Below are 22,891 nucleotides of genomic sequence, written 5' to 3' on the forward strand. Positions count from 1 at the left end.
TGTATCTGTCTGCTTCAAAGCACTCACATTAAACCCAGATAGCTACAGCTCCATAAAAATCACAGACGCTTATTTCAACTATGATTTTAGGGCAGTAGTTATCTTGCTGTTTTGTGTGTGTGTGTGTGTACGCACACACACAGAGCCGTGTATGAAGTCTGCCTGCATAACATCTTCCCAACAGGGATGCTAAAAAATGGACTCATTAGTGAATGCTCTACATGGGCCTCCAATGCATGGTGGAAACCACTGCTACTCTCTGCTCTGCTAAAAGGAAAGATTGATGATGATGATTGATGATGATGGGGGTTTCTTTCCAGATGGGAAACTGAGACACCAAGAACACCTTTCTCATCCCAGAAAAGCAGCCTAACACAACTAACACACAGTGTGGCTTGTCTCTGCCTAGTGGCTAGAGCATACAATCAGGGTTGTGAGTGAGTTTTTGAATCAAAAGATTTTAAACTGTTTGCAAACAAACTAGGAGGAAGACATGTTTTTTTATATAATTTCCATGGGTAATATCAATGTTTATTTTAAGCATTTTTTTTTATATTTAGCTGTTTACATTTTCACAGTTGTGCAAAATTATGGGTTTTAAGTCTTTTTATCTATTTAAATGTTCACAGTTTGGGGAAAATATGAGGGTCAGATAATAATTATTTAATGGCAGAAAATGTTGCAATTCAAAGAGTTCACACTTTATAACCATTAAAACACAAATGGTCAACATCACATGTCAAAATATACAGAATAAATAGCCTTAACGAAGACGCTAATAAATTCTCAATTGCTATTTTTCTTACTTTGCCTGTCTGTAAATGTTGATGATTATTCATGGAAATGTGTTTTCATCTGTTTGTGTGTGTACAGAGAAATCAGACATTTACCAACAGCTCCTGACAGAAACCGAACCCTTCCAAGCCGAGATAGAAATAATTTCTCATAGATTTTAAGGCTAGAGGGGCCATCTGCTCTCACCTCTTATTTAACACAGACCGGAGAAGTCTAGCCAGTGCCTCCAGCATCAACCCCAATTACTTGTGGTTGGCCTTTGAGAAAGAGACGCCCCATCTCTCTTTGAACCACTCCCTTTGCGCCCCACGCCCGGAGATGGGATGGGGGTAAACAGGACACGGCCCGGTAATGCAGGGGAGAGGCTGAGAAGAGTCAGGGGAGGCGGATGTGACTCTGTGGGTGTTGGTGGGTGTTTCTGAGAGTGAGCATAAGAACGGCCCATCTGGGTCAGAGCAAAGGACCATCTATGCCAGTGTCCTGTCTTCCGACAGCGGCCAGTGCCAGGTGCCCCAGAGGGAATGAACAGAACAGGGCCAGGAGGGAGTGATCCATCCCCTGTTGTCCAGTCCCGGCATCCGGCAGTCAGAAGCTGAGTGGTACCGGGGAGGGGAGTGGGTGCAGGTGGGATATTTTTGCAGGCGGGTAGATGTGACTGTGGGTGTGAGGTTGTGGGTGGGGCACATTCTGGGTCTGGGTGTGAATATGTGGATGGGGGCGGGGGTTGACACTGTGTTTTCATTGGGTGTGAGTGCAGTGCTTAAATTGTAATGAAAGCGGTGCTGGGGCCCAAGCAACATCTGTACGTTCATAGCTGACACGGCAAACCCGAGGGGCCAGGCTCAGCCCTGGCACAGATTAAGCCCTGTGCGAGTGAGTGTGACTATAGGTGAGCTGGGGGTTGTGTCTGTCTGTGAGAGGGCTAGGACTCTGTGGCAAGGTGGGGTGCTGAAGTGTCCGTGTGTGTCCTACTCTCTCTGGCTGGTAAGGAGAGTAGCTAACACCCTGGCCTGTGCGGTCCCTTCTCCCCCTATGGTTCAATGATCCTGTGAAATGTCTGCACCACCCGACAGCGAAGCCTACCCACCATTGCCTGTATCACTGCCCCTCCCCGTGCATGGGCCCCGCTGACGTTTTGAGCCACCTCCTTTTTGTGCCATTCCCCGTCCCCCGCCCCCAGTCTCTGTCACTGTGTGTCCCCTGGCACAGTAATACGTGACGGGATCCGCAGCAGTCAGGGCGCCGAGCTGCAGGGAGACCTGGTTCTCGGGGGCATCTGCAGAGATGGTGACCGTGGTCTGCAGGGAAGGGGGGTAGGATGTTTGCCCCATAGAGGGGTGTATCCACCCCAGCAACTCCAGCCCTTTCCCGGGAGGCTGCCGGATCCAGTGCCAGTAGGAGTGCTGACCAGTGATGGAGAACCCAGAGACAGCGCAGGTGAGCGTGAGGGGCTCGGAGACCTGCCCCACCCCTGGGCCGGACGCCACCAGCTGCAGCTGCGAAAGGGCATCTGGAAACAGGGGTGGGAGATTCCTGAATAAACGTCTAATGAGGGGCCCAGGGAGCAACGGTCTCCCTGCCACACACCCCCTCCCACACACACACTGAAACAGAGAGATTCACACCCCAGTACCCTCACATATGTACACACCCAAATACAGTACACAAACACACATCTATGATTATATGGTTACACAGAGAGATTCACACCCAGATACCCTCACACACATTCACACCCAATACACAAACACATGTGCACTCACACCCAAATACACACACACACCCAAATACCGTACACTTCTACAGTTACACAGAGAGATTCACCCCCAGATATACCCTCACCAACACACACACATAACGACCGAAATCCATAGCACCCAAGTACACTCACACAAATAGATTCACCCCCAAATACACACACACACACACACAAATGCAGGCACCGGGAGGCGCACACAAATACTCCCATGGGGCCAGCACCGGGGCAGCTAAGAAACATCTAATCATTTTTAGGAGGAACTCTGAGCAAAACCACAGCTCCAGGTCAGCTTCTCACCAGGCAAATGTAGGAGCTTCTATGGGAATATCGGTCCCAGATTGCAAACTGCACCCACCACTCCTGTCTCAGAGTCTCCTCTCGCTCTCCATGTCTCTCTCTCTCTCGATGTGTCTCTGACTCTGCTTACCCATACAGCAGTGAGAAGTTGCGTCCGATGAAGGGAGCTTCATGAAAGCTCAGGCTCAAATAAATTGGTTAGTTTCTAAGGTGCCACAAGTCCTCCTTTTCTTTTTGCGAATACAGACTAACACGGCTGCTACTCTGAAACCTGCATACAGCAGTGAGTTTCTCTCTCTCACTATCTCTCTCTCTCTCTGGTTAGTAGCTGCCTATTCGCCCTGCCAAATTTTCCAAAGAACCTAAGGGAGTTAGGTGCCCACATGCCAATTAAATTAAAAGGGGAGTTTAAGCACTAAAGTCCTCCAGGCACCTTTGAAAACCTGAGCCCCCCTCTCTCTGCCTCTTCCCAGCCAACCGGTCACTTTTTGTCTGCAGGGCTGAGATGGGCGGGGGTGGGGGGTGGGAGGGAGGGGTGGTTGTGGGTGACAGTGGGTGGGTGGGTGGGTGGCTGACTGTGAGATGCTCTGTGTGTGTGTGTGTTACTGTGCATGGGTCACACTTGCTCTGTACCTGTCTCACAGTAATAGCTGGTGGCGTCTGTAGCTGTAAGGGCAGCTCAGCTGCAGGGAGACCCGGCTCTCGGAGAGGGTCTCTGGAAATGCTCGTTTTGGGGAAGTGGAGCGAGTTTCCCCATCACAGTTCATCAGTCCGATCCACTGGGGACCCTGGCCAGGGAAATCCAGTCCCCAGGGATGCCCCGGAGAGATCGCACGTCAGTGTGAGGGGCTGGGAGACCTTCCCCACCCCAGGGCCCGAACCCACCAGCTGCTGCAGATGGGAAAAGACGCCTGCAAACACGGGCAGGAGCTTCCCGAGAAATACTGTAATGATCCCCACTCCGGGGAGCCAAGGATCTGGCTCCATGCACAGAGACGCCTTCACCTAAATGCTCTCACAGAGATAGGAACCAACACAGCTCCTCACACACACGTGGAAAGAAACCCACAAAATCTGACACACACACACACACCCCTTCCCACGTGGCCAGGGCTAGCGCAGCCAGGAAATAGCCGGTCATTTGTCAGAGGGGACCCCGGAACCTCAGTTCCCCAGTTCAGCTGCTCAGCAGACAGGAGAGACTGTTGCAATCGCAGGCCTAGATTGGGGAGTCCGAAACTGCCGGACTCCTGTAACAAACTCTCTGCTGCCCATTCACAAGCTCAGGTGTTTCCTCTTTCCCTCCTTCTCTCCAGCTTCCTGGCGGCCTCTGACAAAGCGTCTCCTTCAAGGGACAGCGGAAGGGGGCGGACGGCAAGGGCAAAGTCAGGTGCCTTCTCTCTGGGAGGGGACGCGTGTGGCTGGCCCCCTTTGTGTCCCAGGCCCCCGGTCTCCGTGTCACCGTGTCTCTCCAGGCGCAGTAATAGGTGGCGGTGTCCGCAGCTGTCAGGGAGCGGAGCGTCAGGGAGACCTGGTTCTTGGCGGTGTCTGCAGAGATGGTGATCCGCCCTCGGAGAGACGGAGCATGTGTGCTCCTGCTATATAGATATACCCGTCCCATGTATTCTAGCCCTTCTCCAGGAGGCTGACGGAGCCAGTGCCATACGTAATCCCGAGAAGTGATGGAGACCCCGGAGACAGCTCAGGTCAGTGGGAGGGGCTCGGAGACCTTCCCCACCCCAGGGCCGGAGGCCACCAGCTGCAGCTGGGAAAGGACACCTAGAAACAAGCGTGGGAGAGTCCAAAATAATCCTTTAATCAGATGCCCAGGGAGCAAAGGCTCCCTCTGCCTCCCCCCTGGTCACACACACAGAGAAACGCAAACAGCCACACACAGAGACACACAGAGACTCACACGGCGCCAGGGCCAGCCCCAGGAGGACACATCTAATCATTTGGAAGGTGTCAAAACTCTCCAGTCCAGCCGCTGACCCAACGGAGCTCGGACAGCTCGGGCGAGTCGGCTGAAGCGTGAGCCTCGGGCTGCAAACCTCTGCCGACACCTGTAACAAATTCTAGCTCGCAGGCAGACACAGAAAGGTTCGCGCTCTGTGATGCGTAGGGATCGGGTACTAACCCTACATAAATAGTCGGGGAGCCCTCTCGAGGTCTTCCTTATCTTCGGCTGCAGGAGCCCCCAGAACCCGGCGGAGAAGCCGTGTCGGTAAGTAGCCAGACGCTGCATGTCTTCCTCTAGCTGTTTGGAAGTCATCTCTCACCGTGTGGTTTCCCTGTGTTGTATAAAGAGCAACAGACACAGCACAGTATGAGTGTGTGAGTCCTGGCTCTGTCTGCCTGTGTCTCTTTCTCTTTTCCCCGCACGCCCCGCTTGTGGTCTTGGTTGGGATTTCCAAAGCTGCCTAAGGGAGTTAGGCACTCAAATCCCAATAAACCCCAAAGGGAGTCAGACACCTAGGTCCTTTCACCTCCTTTGAAATCCCCAGTCCCCCTCCTTCTCTGTTCCCCACCAATTCTTCATCTATCACCTCTTCCTCTCACCGTGTTACAGACCTAGATAGTGGGGACCTTTTCTGACTTGAAAATTTGAAGTTCCCTTGATTCTTTAAAGCAACAGATCTTCTATGGCTTTCAGAGGGGTTTTCTCACTGTAAAAACTGATTTACACTTGGCTATGTTTGTTGCATGTTTTGTATCTGGAGTTTTTAAAATAAAACGTGTACCCCTAAAAAGAGTCCCAAGTAAATTCAAATAAATATTCAAGATCACATGTTGATTCTGTTGTGCTGTTATTGGTTAGTGTTTGTTGCGAAGTTTTGGCTACCAGATTTCAGTATGTTGGGAATTGATTTGTGTGTTGTCCATTGGGATTTTTGTTTGCAGTTATTTCTTATTGGTTATTGGTTATCTGCTTCGGTGATTGCTTTGAAACTATTGAATCTCTGTCCAGACGTGAAGAAGAATCGCTCCTCCAGCTCCGCCTCTGGTCCCGCCCAGCTGTGAACGCTCAGGGAGGCTGCGTAAACCCCGGGCTCAGGTTAAGGCTTTGCAGCCGCGTGGCTTTCAGAGAGCCGGAGCGCCCAGGGGACGGGAGCTGGGATGAGGCGCTGAGTAGATCCTCCCCTTTGCAAACCCCCAGCAATGCGCTGGGAAGGGAGAGGGAAGGGTGCTGTGTGTCTGTCTGTCTTTCCTCCTCTCGCTGTGTCTCACCCGTCTGGGGAACAGCAGGCAGACCCAAGCCAGGTCCCAGTGTGGCACACCCCCTCTGGGCCAGCTCTGTTAGTGTGATGGAAGCGGTAGGGTTGGGGTTTCCTGTGTCCCCGAGGATTCACACCTCCCTGGTACCCCTACAGTGACTAATTTTCTAGGCCTTTCCACAGTGAGTGCACCAGGTCTCTGCCCACGGGGTTCCCCAGGGAGCTGACTTTACCCCTCTGGGCCTGGAGCCGGGGTCAGGAGGTTTTTGATCGAGCTCACACCGGCTTCCCCACTCTGTGCGTCTCTAACAGTATTCTTGCCAGCATGTTAAAGAAGTATGGGCTGGATGAATGGACTATAAGGTGGGTAGAAAGTTGGCTAGATTGTCGGGCTCAACAGATAGTGATCAATGGCTCCATGTCTATTTGGCAGCCAGTAGCAAGTGGAGTGCCCCAAGGGTCGGTCCTGGGGCCAGTTTTGTTCGATATCTTCATTAATGATCTGGAGGATGGTGTGGATTGCACCCTCAACAAGTCTGCAGATGACACTAAACTGGGAGGAGTGGTAGATACGCTGGAGGCTAGGGATAGCATACAGAGGGACCTAGACAAATTGGAGGATTGGGCCAAAAGAAATCTGATGAGGTTCAACAAGGACAAGTTCAGAGTCCTGCACTTAGGACGGAAGAATCTCATGCACTGCTACAGACCAGGGACCGAATGGCTTGGCAGCAGTTCTGCAGAAAAGGACCTAGGGGTTACAGTGGACGAGAAGCTGGATATGAGTCAACAGTGTGCCCTTGTTGCCAAGAAGGCCAATGGCATTTTGGGCTGTATAAGTAGGGGCATTGCCGGCAGATCGAGGGACGTGATCGTTCCCCTCTATTCGACACTGGTGAGGCCTCCTCTGGAGTACTGTGTCCAGTTTTGGGCCCCACACTACAAGAAGGATGTGGAAAAATTGGAAAGAGTCCAGCGGAGGGCAACAAAAATGATTAGGGGACTGGAACACATGACTTATGAGGAGAGGCTGAGAGAACTGGGATTGTTTAGTCTATGGAAGAGAAGAATGAGGCGGGATTTGATAGCTGCTTTCAACTACCTGAAAGGGGGTTCCAAAGAGGTTGGCTCTAGACTGTTCTCAATGGTAGCAGATGACAGAACGAGGAGTAATGGTCTCAAGTTGCAGTAGGGGAGGTTTAGGTTGGGTATTAGGAAAAACTTTTTAACTAGGAGGGTGGTGAAACACTGGAATGCGTTCTCTAGGGAGGTGATGTGAGGATGTGAGGCAGCAGGGAGGGGGGAGTGTTGACCTGGGAATGTGCCCTGGGGATGGGAGACCTGAGAGCCTATAACCTGAGCCAGGAGGGGGCGGGGGAGGTAACACCTCTGCCCAGGAATGTGGACAGAGGCTGCAGGAGAGAGCCTGCTGCGGGGGGGGGGGGGAGTTTCAGTTTGGGGCTGGGTGGAGGAACGCAGGGAACCCCAGGGCTGGGGTCTAAGCTCTCTGCTCCCCCAGAAGGACTTGACTGAGGGGTCCTGGTTGTACCCCCAAGCTCTGTTTGAGAGTGTGTTCCTGTTGTCCAATAAACCTTCCATTTTACTGGCTGGCTGAGAGTCTCAGTGAATCCCAGGAAGAGGGGTGCAGGGCCTGGACTCCCCCACACTCCGTGACAGTGGTGGAATCTCCTTCCTTAGAAGTTTTTAAGGTCAGGCTTGACAAAGCCCTGGCTGGGATGATTTAATTGGGGATCGGTCCTGCTTTGAGCAGGGGGTTGGACTAGATGACCTCCTGAGGTCCCTTCCAACCCTGATATGCTATGATTCTAACAGCGCGGTGTGATACCGGGCGGTGTCCTCCCATCTCAGGCTGCTCATTCCCAGGTACAGCTCACTCTTGGCGTTGTCTCTGGAGATGGTGAATCGCCCTTGAACCCCAATCCACTTAACAAGAACTAGACCCATCCTAGTCAATACGTGAGACAAACAGCAGTCCTTTCCCGCGACTCTGACGATACCAGTGTATTCAATAGGTGTTGAAGGCGAGCCCGGTGCCATTACAGGGGAGCCGGATGCACTCCCGTTCATTTCTACCAGCCCCCCCAGACTCCACCAGCTGCATCTGGGACTGGGCACCTGATGGAGAAAACACATTAATGAGCACAAGGATCATTGTTCATACCTGTGGACTCTCACTAGGGTGATAAGGGGATATAAGCAACAGAGACAGACAGACATGTTACTAGCTAAGACAGTGGTGGAAAGCATACAGGGAGAGAGCCTACCTTAGTGGGGGAAATCCGGATGGGGAGAGGGATAATACAGCACAGGAACAATGGATGGATGAATAGCTAGTGGGGGATTAGAAACATACAGATGAGATAATGATGTGCATGGAACATTGTATAAGAAAGAAAGAAAGAAAGAAAAAGAAAATACACCATGATGCCTAGATGGATGCGAATGCGTGGATGATAGATAGGTGGATGGATACTAAGGCGGTTTATACAGACAAACAAAGACCTAGATACACTCTGCAATTCAATATACATAATCTTTACATTCCCTGTATTTTCGAACATTTTCTCACCTTTCCAATTTGCTAAAAGGAACCCAAATTGTCCCCACGCCGGCATTGCTCGATGAGCTGGAGGGTCACTTCTCCCTGTAAAGATGAGGAGGGGCTTAGCCCTTAAAGGCACAAACTGCTTCTGTCTCACCCTCCCAGGCAGAGGCGTGTGACGATGTGACTCAGCAGGGAGGGGGGAGTGTTGACCTGGGAATGTGCCCTGGGGATGGGAGACCTGAGAGCCTGTCACCTGAGCCAGGAGGGGGAGGGGGAGGTAACACCTCTGCCCAGGAATGTGGATGGAGAGTGCAGCAGGGAACCTGCTAGGTGGGTTTAGTTTTCAGTTTGGGGCTGGGGAGAGGAACACAGGGAACCCCAGGGCTGGGGTCTAAGCTCCCTGCTCCCCCAGAAGGACGTGATTGAGGGGTCCTGGTTGTATCCACAAGCTCTGTTGTGGACTGTGTTCCTGTGGTCCAATAAACCTTCTGTTTTACTGGCTGGCTGAGAGTCTCAGTGGATCCCAGGAAGAGGGGTGCAGGGCCTGGACTCCCCCACACTCCATGACAACTGGTGCCAGCGGTGGGATCTACTGCACCCCGTGAACGGCGCTTCCTGCAGTAAGTGACTGGGGAACAGTAAAACGAAGGGGAATTGACGGGGACCAGGCGTGCTGAAGATTCAGAGAGAGACGGTTTCGGGGGGCGGTTAACCCCTGGGAATGTGTGACCAGAGAGAAGGACTTTTGCAGTAACAGTGTCCCCCGGGGGATTGCAGCGAGCGGTCCCAGGGGCGGAGGAGTCTGCAGCTCGACCCTGGCAAAGAGGTGGTGACCTCAAGAAGGACTGGCACACTAAGGGCTTTTCCTGGAAACCGTGGAAAGCTGCCCGGCCTGCGAGTGGCCAGCAGGGAGATGTACGCTAAACGCCTTAAGAGCGACCTGGTGGAGCTGTGCAGGCAGAGGGGGCTGCGCATCGGGAGGTTCACCAAGGAACAGCTGATTGCCCAGTTGGAGGAGAGGGATCGCTTGGATGACCCGATCCCTGTCCCTGAGGGAAGCCGCCCGGCAGACGCAGCGTGGGCCCTGGGGCCTGACCGGGCTGGGAGGGGTCAGACTGCTGCCGAGGACATCCCGAGACCCTTCCTACCTATGCCTGGGGGAGGGGTTGGGGGAAGCCCAGCGAATACCGAGGGCACCCTGACCCCAGCAGCCAGCAGGGGATCCTCCCGGCGGAGCTCCCCATCCCTGGAGCTGAGGCGGCTGGAATGGGAGAGGGAGATGAAAATGAGGGAGCTGGAGGATCATGAAAAACAACGTCAACATGAGGAGAAACAACGTCAACATGAGGAGAAACAAAGTCAACATGAGCAGGAGGAGAAGGAGAGGGAACGTCAGGAGAAGGAGAAACAAAGACAGCATGAACTGGAGCTGGCCAGGCTGAGGAGCAGTGGGGCCCCGGCTGTGGTGAGTGAGGGGGGACCCAAGACTGCAAGGAGTTTTGATAAGTGCTTCCTGGCCCAGCGTAAGGAGGGGGAGGACATAGATAGCTTCCTGACGGCCTTTGAGAATGCCTGTGAGCTGCACAGGGTTGACCCTGCAGACAGGCTCCAGTTCCTCACCCCCTTACTGGACCCCAAAGCCGTGGAGGTGTACAGCCGAATGACAGGGGCGGAGGCAGGGGACTATGAACTGTTCAAACAGGCCCTGCTCCGTGAGTTTGGGCTGACCCCTGAGATGTACCGGAGAAGGTTCCGGAGTCAGCGTAAAACGCCTGAGGTCACCTACCTACAACTGGTCAACCGGATGCAGGGGTATGCCCGCAAGTGGACAGCTGGGGCCCGAGCTAAAGAGGACCTGCTTGACCTAATTGTACTGGAGCAACTGTATGAACAGTGCCCTTCCGACCTGAGGCTGTGGCTGGTGGACAAAAAGCTGGAGAACCCCCAGCACGCAGGGCAGCTGGCCGACGAGTTTGTGAACAGTCGGTCAGGGGGTAGCCGGGAGGAGTCCCAAAAGAACAGCCCCCCCCACCCCCCCGATGCAGAGAGAGAGTCACCAGGGGGCCTCCCAGCGGGGAAATAGGGAGAACCCCCTCCCAAGGGGGACGCCTGGCGTCGGGCCCCTCCGACCTGCTCGAGGGGACCAACGTGACCTGAGCTGCTATCACTGTGGCCAGAGAGGCCATGTACGGACCCAGTGCCCCGGGCTCAGGGACAGACTGAGCAGACCCAACCTACCCAGGGTTAACTGGGTAGGGACCCAGCGGGACGAGGGGCAGACGACCCAGGAAAGGGGGCCTACCAGTTTACCACCTGCTCAGGAGGGAAGAGTACCCCAGGCCAGCTCCGCCAGAGGGCTGGAGGCTCTGGACTCAGGGTGCTCGGTTTACAGGGTGGGCGCGGGGCTGTCCCTCCGGAGAGAGTGCCTTGTTCCCCTGGAGGTGGATGGGAGGAAGGTCAATGGATACTGGGATACGGGCGCGGAGGTGACGCTGGCCCGGCCTGAGGTGGTGGCCCCAGATCGGGTGGTGCCCAACACCTACCTGACCCTGACAGGGGTGGGCGGGACCCCATTTAAGGTGCCCGTGGCAAGGGTACACCTGAAATGGGGGGTCAAGGAGGGCCCCAAGGATGTGGGGGTACACCACCATTTGCCCACTGAAGTTTTAATGGGGGGAGACCTACAGGACTGGCCAAGCAAGCCCCAGACCGCCCTGGTTGTGACCCGTAGCCAGAGCCGGCGAGGGGCACTGCTCCCTGACCTCGGGGAAGGTACCGCACCGGAGGCGCAGGACTCTTCCCTGGTGGGGAGGGAGCGCCGAGGGGCACGGCTCAGAGAGGTTGAGGCCTCAGACCTGGCCACTGAGGGGGAACCGGGCCCCATCCCTTCCCCAGCCGCTGAGTTCCAGGCCGAGTTGAGGAAAGATCCCTCCTTGCGGAAGCTCAGGGACCTGGCCGACCTTGGTGTGGTACGGACCATGAGGAGAGGCTGCCAGGAGAGGTTTCTGTGGGAGAAGGGGTTCCTGTACCGAGAATGGGCTCCCACAAGGGAAGTAGAGTCCTGTGGGATCAGGAGGCAGCTGGTGGTCCCCCAGAATTATCGCCACAAGCTACTGTACCTGGCCCATGACATCCCCCTCGCAGGGCACCAGGGAATCCGGCGCACCCGGCAGAGGTTGCTACAGAACTTTTACTGGCCCGGGGTCTTTACCACGGTCCGGCAGTATTGCCGATCCTGTGACCACTGTCAGAGGGTGGGGAAGGCCCGGGACAAGGGGAAAGCGGCTTTGAGACCTTTGCCCATCATAGAGGAGCCTTTCCAGAAGGTGGCCATGGACATCGTGGGGCCTCTCAGCAAGACGACCCGGTCGGGGAAGAAATACATTCTGGTGGTGGTAGATTTTGCCACCCGCTACCCCGAGGCAGTGCCCTTAGCTTCCATTGAAGCAGACACCATGGCCGATGCACTCCTGACCATTTTCAGCCGAGTGGGGTTCCCCAAGGAAGTCTTGACAGACCAAGGCTCCAACTTCATGTCGGCCCTGCTCCGGTGCTTGTGGGAGAAATGTGGGGTCCAGCACAACTGGGCCTCAGCTTATCACCCCCAGTCCAATGGGCTGGTGGAGAGGTTTAACGGGACGCTAAAGATGATGCTGAAAACCTTTATGAACCAGCACCCGCAGGATTGGGACAAGTACTTACCTCACCTGCTGTTCGCGTACAGGGAGGTGCCCCAGGAGTCGACCGGATTTTCGCCTTTCGAACTGTTATATGGCAGGAGGGTGAGGGGCCCCCTGGACCTGATGAGAGACGAATGGGAGGGGAAGGCCACTCCCGATGGAGAGTCAGTGGTGGAGTATGTCCTGATCTTCTGAGAGAGACTGGCTGAACTCATGGGCCTGGCCAGGGAGAATCTGGCCAGAGCCCAGAAGAAGCAGAAGGTCTGGTATGACCGCACGGCGCGGGCCCGTGCCTACGCCACCGGGGATCAGGTGATGGTTCTCATCCCCGTGAGAAAGAACAAACTACAGGCCGCCTGGGAGGGCCCTTTCAAGGTTGTCCAGCAGCTCAATGAGGTAAACTGTGTGGTGGAGCTGTCGAACCGGGCGCACCACCGCCGGGTGTACCATGTAAATATGATGAAGCCATGTTATGCCAGGGGGAATGTGGTGTTGGCCGTGTGTGGACAGTGGGAAGAGCAGGGAGATGACCCTTTAGTAGATCTATTCCCTGAGACCAGAGCTGGTTCCCCCCTGGAAACAATTCCCCTCTCGGATCAACTAACCCCTGCCCAGCAAGCTGAGGTCAGGGGGGTGCTGCATCCGTACCGACAGCTGTTTTCCAACCAGCCTGGACGCACTAATCTGACTGTCCACCGGGTGCAGACCGGGTCGCACCCGCCGATAAAATGCTCCCCCTTCCGAGTCACAGGGAAAACTGCTCAGGACCTGGAAAGAGAGGTCCGGGACATGCTGGCTTTGGGGGTGATCCAGCCATCTGCCAGCCCTTGGGCCTCGCCGGTGGTGCTGGTCCCCAAAAAGGACGGGTCGGTCCGGTTCTGTGTGGACTATCGGAAGCTCAATGCCATCACTGTATCTGATGCCTACCCCATGCCCAGGCCGGACGAGCTCCTAGACAAGCTGGGAGGAGCTCGGTACCTTACCACCATGGACCTTACAAAGGGCTACTGGCAAGTGCCGCTGGATGCAGATGCCCGGCTGAAATCGGCCTTTATCACCCCTCTGGGGCTCTATGAGTTCCTGACCCTGCCTTTCGGCCTCAAGGGAGCGCCGGCCACCTTCCAGCGCCTGGTGGACCAGCTCCTGAGGGGGATGGAGAGTTTTGCCGTGGCGTATATTGATGACATCTGTGTCTTTAGCCAGACCTGGGAGGACCATGTGTCCCAGGTTAGACAAGTGCTGGACCGACTCCAGGGGGCTGGGCTGACTGTAAAAGCGGAGAAGTGCAAGGTGGGGATGGCGGAAGTATCTTACCTGGGCCATCGGGTGGGGAGCGGCCGCCTAAAGCCGGAACCAGCCAAGGTGGAGGTGATCAGAGACTGGCCCGCTCCCCACACCAAAAAGCAGGTCCAAGCCTTTATTGGGATGGCAGGATACTACCGAAGATTTGTGCCCCACTTTAGCGCCATAGCCACCCCCATCACTGAGCTATGCAAGAAGGGGAAGCCAGACAAGGTGGTCTGGACCGAGCAGTGCCAGGAGGCTTTCCGGGTGCTGAAGGAGGCTCTGGGCAGTGGCCCAGTCCTGGCAAACCCAGACTTTGACAAGCCCTTTGTGGTGTTCACCGATGCCTCCAACACGGGACTGGGGGCAGTGTTAATGCAGGAGGATGAAAAGGGGGAGAGACACCCCATCGCGTACCTGAGCAAGAAGTTGCTACCCCGGGAGCAACACTACGCGGCCATCGAGAAGGAGTGCCTGGCCATGGTATGGGCCCTCAAGAAACTAGAGCCCTATCTCTTCGGGCGACACTTCACCGTCTACACCTATCACTCTCCCCTGACCTGGCTGCACCAGATGAAAGGAGCCAACGCCAAGCTCCTGAGATGGAGCCTGCTCCTGCAGGATTACGACATGGACGTGGTCCACGTGAAGGGAAGTGCCAACCTGATAGCGGATGCGCTGTCCCGGAGAGGGGGCCCTGAACTTCCCCATGTCACTGGTCACAGTGACCCCGCTCAGTTCAGTCTAGAAGGGGGGAGAGATGTGACGATATGACTCAGCAGGGAGGGGGGAGTGTTGACCTGGGAATATGCCCTGGGGATGGGAGACCTGAGAGCCTGTCACCTGAGCCAGGAGTGGGAGGGGGAGGTAACACCTCTGCCCAGGAATGTGGACGGAGAGTGCAGCAGGGAACCTGCTAGGTGGGTTTAGTTTTCAGTTTGGGGCTGGGGAGAGGAACACAGGGAACCCCAGGGCTGGGGTCTAAGCTCCCTGCTCCCCCAGAGGGACGTGATTGAGGGGTCCTGGTTGTACCCACAAGCTCTGTTGTGGACTGTGTTCCTGTGGTCCAATAAACCTTCTGTTTTACTGGCTGGCTGAGAGTCTCAGTGGATCCCAGGAAGAGGGGTGCAGGGCCTGGACTCCCCCACACTCCGTGACAAGGCAACTGCCTGGTTTGGAACAGGAAACAAAGTCACCCCCCTGCCCCACACCCTGCCCCTGGAGAGGGGCGAAGACTCCGGGCTGATGGGTGTCAGGGCGCCCCGGGAACAGGGTGAGTTATTGTGAGGCTCTTACACCAACCAGAAGTGTGTTGGGCGCCGCTACAATGGACAAGTGAAAACCCAGAGCTCTGCTCCTGGGACCACAAAGCCGAGACCCCGGTGAGAAATGCCCCAGGGCAGCCTGAGACGGGCGTGATGCATACCATATCTCTGTCACACACACACACACGTGTTCTCTCTCTCTCTGCCCGGCTCACACAGTCACATACAGACACACCCACGCGTGGCGATTCAGGGCCAGTTTTTCTCCTCTCTCTCCCTGCAGCGGCCCTTTCAGGGAGCAGGGGCCGGGCTCACGGGGATGGGCGCTGGGACGCAGCGCTCTGGAGTGCATAGGACGAGCGCCCTCATGCTGTCCCTGCAGCTCCCCTTTTCACATCACTCGGGGGGAGGTGGGTCCAGCCTAGGGATCGAGGGTGGGGCCCACACGCTGTGGGAAGGGGGCAGCTGGCAGCAGACTGGCAAGCGGTGGGGCTGGGGGTTCCTGTGTTCTCCGGCAGTCACCTCTGGTGCCCCCTGCAGTGACTCACTTTCCCTTCCCTCCCTGCACGGAGCGCACCAGGTCTCTCCGCTCCTCAGAGAACAGACTTTCCCCCTGGGGCCCGGGGAAGGGTTGTTTTTTTGTCTGAGCTCTCACCGGCTTCGCGCACTGTGCGTCTGGAGCAGCGCAGTGATACCGGGCGGTGTCCCCCCGCCTCAGGCGGCTCATTCCCAGGTACAGCTCGCTCCTGGCGTTGTCCCTGGAGATGGTGAATCGCCCTTGGACCCAGTCTGCGTAACGCTGGCCCGACCAAACTCCCGTGAGACAAACTCCGGGCTTTCCCCGGGACGCTGCCGGTACCAGAACATATTGTAGCTGTGGAAGGTAAAGCCGGAGCCTTTACAGGAGAGCCGGATGGACTCCCCTTCATTTCTAACAGCCCCCGCGGACTCCACCAGCTGCATCTGGGACTGGGCACATGGTGGAGAAAGCACATTAATAAGCATAATGATAAATGGTCATACCTAATGACTCTCACTAGAGTGATAAGGGGCATCTAAGCAACAGAGATAGACAGAGAAGTTTCAAGCTAATAGAGTGGAGGAAAGCATAGCTGGACAGAGAAGACAGTAGGGGGGAAATGCGGATGGCTAGAAAGATAAGTACAGCTCAGGGACACTGGATGGATGAATAGCTGCTGGGGGATTAGAAACATACAAAGAGATGGGATAATGATATGCATGGAACATTGTATAGATTGGACTGTGAAAGAAAGAAAGAAAGAAAGAAAGAAAGAAAGAAAGAAAGAAAGAAAGAAAGAAAGAAAGAAAGAAAGAAAGAAAGAAAGAAAGAAAGAAAGAGAAAATATGATGTTGCCTGGATGGATTCAAATTCATGGCGGAGATAGATAGATAGATAGATAGATAGATAGATAGATAGATAGATAGATAGATAGATAGATAGATGATACTAAGGAGGTTTATACAGACAAACAGAAATAGATACACTACAATTAAAAAGACATAATTTCTAGGTTCCCTGTATTTTCAAACATTTTCTCACCTTTCCAAGCGGCTAAAAGGAACACAAACTGTACCCACACCGGCATTGCTCGCTGAGCTGGAGGGTCACTTCTCCCTGTCAGGATAATGGGGCGGCGGGGGGCGGCGCCAGCCCTTAAGGGCACAAACACAAGGCGCAGCCGCTTCTGTCTATTGCAGCCTCGCAGCCGCTGCTACCTGGTTTGGAAAGGAAACGAAGTCACCCCCCTTCCCACACCCTGCCCCGGAGAGGGGCGGAGACTCCAGGCTGATGGGTGTCAGGGCACCCCTGGAAAAGGGCGGGTTATTGTGAGGTTCTCACACCCACATGTGACGAAGTGGGACTGTTCTTAATGTTTCCTCTGAATAGTGTGGGGGTGCCTCAGTTTCCCCTATGCAGTTCTTAAGTATCTAGGGGGTGGGATAAGGGTGTATGATCATTGCAGAGCCCTAGAGGGCAGGTGTGTTCAGGGGTCTGGACACAGAGAATGGCCGACACCCTGTTTCCTGGCAACTGGTGGCCTGGGCCCTTCCCCCCTGCAAGGTGAGAGCTAAAGGGTTGGAGAACAAAGGAATCAGGTGACCTCCTGGCCCGGGAAAGGGACAAAGCCCAGAGGAGGAGGGGCTGGAGGGAGTTTCAGTTTGGGGCTGGCTGAGACATGGAGTGAAGTTTCAGAGTAACAGCCGTGTTAGTCTGTATTCGCAAAAAGAAAAGGAGTACTTGTGGCACCTTAGAGACTAACCAATTTATTTGAGCATGAGCTTTCGTGAGTTACAGCTCACTTCATCGGATGCATACCGTGGAAACTGCAGCAGACTTTATATATACACAGAGAATATGAAACAATACCTCCTCCCACCCCACTGTCCTGCTGGTAATAGCTTATCTAAAGTAATCATCAGGTTAGGCCATTTCCAGCACAAATCCAGGTTTTCTCACCCTCCACCCCCCCCCCACAAATTCACTCTCCTGCTGGTGATAGCCCATCCAAAGTGACAACTCTATCACCAGCAGGAGAGTGAATTTGTGGGGGCGGGGTGGAGGGTGAGAAAACCTGGATTTGTGCTGGAAATGGCCTAACCTGATGATTACTTTAGATAAGCTATTACCAGCAGGACAGTGGGGTGGGAGGAGGTATTGTTTCATATTCTCTGTGTATATATAAAGTCTGCTGCAGTTTCCACGGTATGCATCTGATGAAGTGAGCTGTAGCTCACGAAAGCTCGTGCTCAAATAAATTGGTTAGTCTCTATGGAGTGAAGTGCAGACGTGGTTGTCTGGCTCACTGCCCCCCAAAATGAACCCAGCCGAGGGGTCTCGTTCTCTTCACCTGCAAGCTCTGTTTTAGACCATGTTCCTGTCGTTTAATAAACCTCTGTTTTACTGGCTGGCTGAGAGTCACGTCTGACTGCGGAGTTGGGGGGCAGGACCCTCTGGCTTCCCCAGGAGCCCCGCCTGAGCGGACTCGCTGTGGGAAGCACACGGAGGGGCAGAGGATGCTGAATGCTCGGAGGTCAGACCCAGGAAGGTGGAAGCTGTGTGAGCTGTGTGTCCTGCAGACAGGCTGCTCCCAGAAAGGCGACTTCCCGAGAGTCCTGACCGGCTTCGTAGGGAGCCGTTCCAGAGCATCGCCCGGAGACTCTGTGACACCACCTGAAGTGTGTCAGGCGCTGCAGGGCACAAGCGCAGACCCAGAGCTCTGCTCCCAGCACCTCACAGCCGAGACCCTGGTGAGAAATGCCCCAGCGCAGCCTGAGACCGGCCTGCTGCAGACAAACCTCCCCTGGGAAAGCAAACGCTGCTCCAGGCTCGCGAGCAATGGTCTCTGGATGTCGGAAGAGGCTCTGTGATTCCCCTGGTAACTATCTCCCCCGGGGACACAAGGGGCCGCTCATCGCTGGGGAATAAAGTCTCACATCCGGACTGGGGGGTCAGGCTGCCCCCGTGTGCTTGAGTTTCTTTGATCCGCTCCTGCAGACACTGTGACCTGCGCTCAGGTTTGGCAGAAGGGGCCGGGATGACACACCGCCTGGTTTGAGTCTCGGTCCCTTCTTCAACCCGCAGGGATGCGTCTCTCTCAGCTGGTCTCTCCCTCGGTCTCCAACTGCCCTGAAAGTCCCTGTGAAATGTACCCACCCCCCTTTTTGTCCCAGGCCCCTCTTTGTCTGTGTCGCTGGGCCCCTCTCCTGGTGCAGTGGTCGGTGGCGGGGTCCGCAGCTCTCGGGGACAGCAGCTGCAGAGAGACCTGGCTCCTGGCGGTGTCTCTGGAGAGGGTGAGGCGGTTTCGGAGAGGCTGCGCCAGGAATGGAGTCCCAGAGCAGGTGATAACGCCCAGGTATTCTAGTCCTGTCTCTGGAGAAGCCGGGATCCGCTACCACAGGTAATCACTGCTCGCTATCGATTCCCCAGAGACCGGGCAGGTCAGAGTGAGGGGCTCGGAGACCTTCCCCACCCCAGGGCTGGGCTCCACCAACCGCACCTGGGAAAGGGCACCTGGAACAGAGGGGAGGGGTAAGTCTAAACTTTCCATGGAGCCCCCCAGAGTTCCCAGGGACCGGGCCCCTCAGTGCTCACCTGGAAAGCCAGAGAGCGCGCAAGGCACCAGCCACCAAGCCCTTAGCATGTCTGTACCCGGGGGGGAGGGGGAAAGCCAATGAGTCCCACAGCCACCGATGCAGCTTCTGGGGGAGACAAATGCCTGGGACAGGACAGCAGCGGCCTCCGTGCGTGTGTAGGTCAGGGGAGGAGGGTGTGTGGGGAAAGCGACTCTCTCGGAGTGTGGCTGTGGTCATGAGAGGGTGTGAAATTCTCTGGGGGTTTGGTTCTCCCTCTCTCGTCCGTTCTCCCTCCATCTGGGTGAGTGTTTCAGAGGAGCAGCCTTGTTCGTCTCTAGTCGCAAAAAGAAAAGGAGGACTTGTGGCACCTTAGAGACTCAAAAATTTATTTGAGCATAAGCTTTCGTGAGCTACAGCTCACTTCATCGGATGCTGTAGCTCACGAAAGCTCATGCTCAAATAAATTGGTTAGTCTCTAAGGTGCCACAAGTCCTCCTTTTCTTTCATCAGAATGCATCCCATCAAGTGAGCTGTAACTCAGGAAAGCCTATGCTCCAATAAATTTGCTAGTCTCTAAGTCCTCCTTTTCTTTGTGTGAGAGTGTGCATCTTTCTACCACTTATCTATCCATGTCATACATCCCTTTCTCTATCTGATACTCATCTAATCTATCTGTCTATTAAACCTGTCTCTTTATTGATCTATCCAGCCTACACACACCAAACACGTGCGCATACATCCCATATACAAGCCTCTCTCTCCTCCTCAAATGTCTGCAACCCAGCACAGCAGGGCAGACCCGGACTGGGCTGTCTCACTCTCTTCCCTGCTCTATGGAGGGCAGTTGCGGGGTGTGGGTGTGTGTGGGTGTGTGTGTGTCCCAGGATATCAACAAGACAAGTTGGGTGAGGTAATATCATCCCAGGAAGGTGGGGGGCTATTCTCACTCACTGCGGGTGCTGAGTTTTCACCTGGCCAGTTTTCACTATTACCTCTCCCATGGCCAGTAAGCCGGACAATTACTGCAGTTAAAGGTGCACTGAAGCCATTGGAAGCTGCTGCCTGTGAAACCCGCCCTTTTCTTTGGGAACCCACCAGTCAGGATCTGGGAGCCTAGTTTGAACTTCCTACACTGGAAAAACCATATCCCTGCCCTAGTGGTCCAATGACTGGGCTGGGTCCCAGGACACCCCGGTTTCATTCCTAGCTGGGGCACCAAGGGGAAGCCAAAGGGGCAGCATCAGATCTGCCAGCAGCTAGTGACATCTGACCCTGTCCCCTTTTGGCTGCCCCCTGCCACAGCTCGGAGTCCACCAAAGAAATGCTGACCCCGCCCGCCCCTTAGAGGCTGCTTGGGAATCATCTAAGTGAGGGAGCGCACGAGAGAGCGGGGGGGCTGCCCCCTAGGGGCAGGGGCGGGGAGAGAGGAAGCTCGCTGCTCGCCCAGATGGGCAGGTGTGCAGCAAAGAAAACGGGGCCTGCTACCCTCCAGTGTTTCCTCCCCCAGCCCTGACCTGTCTCTGCAGCCCCACAAAAGCCGTGGCCTTCACGCGCTGATCGTGACGCTGGGGCCATTTTCTCCTTGGTTCAGTTCTGTGTGTGTCGGACTCTTCCCCTGGGCTGTGCCCCGCGGCGGGCTGTGACTGCAAAGGGATGTTTTTGTGCGCGGTTAGATTCCCTGCCCGTCACTGTGTATCTCTGACAGTGATACACCCCCGCGTCCTCGGGTCTCAGGCCAGTCATTTGCAAATAGAGCAGGTTGCTGGGGTTGTCTCTGGAGATGGTGAATCGCCCTTTCACCGACTCAGCGTATCTCTTGTCGGTTCCGGCCCCATAGCTAATGCCGGACACCCACTCGGGTCCCTTCCCGGGAGACTGTCGGTACCAGTGCATCCAGTAGTCACCAAAAGTGAACCCGGAGGCTTTACAGGAGATGCTGATAGACTCTCCTGCCATTTTCACGCCTCCCCCAGACTCCACCAGCTGAACCTGCGAATTGGCCCCTGAGGACAGAACAGAGAACGATCTTAGCCTTGTGCACAGTGACACTGGTCTCCCCGCCCCGCATCTTTTAGGGCCAGAAATCACCTTGGGGAAGTGCTGCCAGGAAAGCAAGGTGCAGCCAGAGGAGCATCTTCTTCTGCTAAGTGGGGAGTGAATTTCCCAGGGAGAGTTGTGGGTGTTCACTGCAGACACGTGGGGCTGCAGCTTTCGTCTCCTGCAGGGTCGGGGACACGGCGGGGGTGTGACAGGAAATGTTGTCACTCCATTTGCATCTGTTCCCTTCTTTAAGGACAGACAAATCAACCCCTAGGGGTGGATCGGGAACCTGGCATTCGTGTAGAGGCTCGTCTTTACCGGATACATTTACTCTCCAGAGGCTTAGTGAGGCGGCCTGGGAAAACCAGGGGTAATTTCCTGGACCGGAAAACAAATCTCTCAAGTGGAGGCGCTTGTGTTTTCTAGCAGGCTCTTCAATACCGCTCTGGAGTTGCCAGCTCTGCCCGCAGTGACTAGCGAGCGCTCCCCTTGGGTCCTTTGTGTAATTCAAGTCGGAAATGGGCATTTTCTTACCAGCCTGGGTTGTGCGAGAGCCGACATTGGGCACGGGTCCTCTCTTGGATTAGGCTCCTCACCACGCCGCCACTCGGACCAATGGCGGAGTAAAGGAATCGGGATCCCTTGCATCTGAACGCGTGGCCGGAGGAACAGCCCTTCCCCCCGCGGGCCAAGGCAGGACACACACGGTCTCTGGCGATGCGCTGGGAAAGAAATCCCGGGGCAGCGCGGCCCAGTGCCGCGCTAAGAACCGGGGCCTCTGCTCCCCAGAACTCGGACAGTCCCGCACCAGCGCGCACAGTGCCGGTGTGGAGCCAGCCATTTGGCTGCGGTTCCCCACCTTTCTGCACGGAAGGAGAAGCTGGGGACGGGGAGAGGTGTGCGCTAAAGGGGGGTTAAAATAGCCCTGAAGTTCTGCAAACTCCGGTTTCCAATTTGAGTAAAAACCCACAGGAGAAGCTGGGGTTCAGCCGAGGTTCACTAATCCCAGTGAAGAACTCGCTGGTTTTATTTCCTTTGACTGAAGTGGAAACATCCCCACTGGGGCCCAGACTGCCGGAGCGATTACAATATTTTTCAGATATGCCTCTGTCACACACAGAGAAGTATTAAACACAAAAACATAGACAGCATTGAGACAGTGCCGAATAATCACTAGCTAAATTATCCTGACATCGTCTCTGTGAGCTAGGTAGAGAAGTTACAATACTCACCTGCAAGTGGTGGGGGGGGGGGGGCGGGGGGAGGGAGGTTCTGTGGCCTGCAGGGTGCAGTGGGTCACACAGGGGTTCTCAATTTTTTTTCGCCATGCCCTCTTTTGAAAATATTTCAGGCTGCGATGACCCACTCCCGCCCCCCCCCCCAAAAAAAGTGATAGCAAATTACTGCGCACTCTCCCTGGAGCACACTCATGGAATGGCCACCCTGGTTTCTGCGCTGCCTTCAGAGCTGGCTGCCCGAGAGCGGCAGTTGCTCTACCCGCACTCACTCCTCCCAGATGTATTTTTGTGATCTCCCACCTGCAACAGCCTTGTGACCTCCTTGGGGTCAGGACCCTCAGTCTGAGAAATTGCTGGACTGGACGATCCTGATGGATCCTTCCGGCCTTACAGTCTCGGAGTCTATCTCGCCTGAGCTAGGCGAGCAGGAGAGAGAAATAACTGGAGGGAAACTTCATGAATAAACTCGGAAGATAAGGGAAGGTCCAGTGTCTGTGCAGAGCCCAGCGCAAAGGGGGCCTGGTCCATGAATGGGGTTGCAAGGCACTAGGATAATAAAGTCCAATAATAATAATTGGGGAAGACTGACGGATCGCCCAATGGGAAGGTTCCCCTGAATTCTCCGGTGTACTTTAGGGCACCTTGGCGGGTTTCCAT

At 55.1% G+C, this 22,891-nt stretch overlaps 1 pseudogene across 1 annotated transcript; it reads right to left on the bottom strand.

Moving 5' to 3' along the window:
• Positions 1 to 8,006: 8,006 nt before the first annotated feature.
• Positions 8,007 to 16,721, bottom strand: LOC144273721 (Ig heavy chain V region 914-like; annotated as a pseudogene). The gene is made up of 4 exons (XR_013347784.1): positions 16,423 to 16,721; positions 15,517 to 15,830; positions 8,657 to 8,731; positions 8,007 to 8,202 (listed from the first exon to the last, which is right to left on the bottom strand). The product of XR_013347784.1 is annotated as an Ig heavy chain V region 914-like (transcript).
• Positions 16,722 to 22,891: the final 6,170 nt, after the last annotated feature.

Source organism: Eretmochelys imbricata, chromosome 13 (assembly GCF_965152235.1).
Source record: "Eretmochelys imbricata isolate rEreImb1 chromosome 13, rEreImb1.hap1, whole genome shotgun sequence".
Taxonomy (NCBI): Eukaryota; Metazoa; Chordata; order Testudines; family Cheloniidae; genus Eretmochelys; species Eretmochelys imbricata.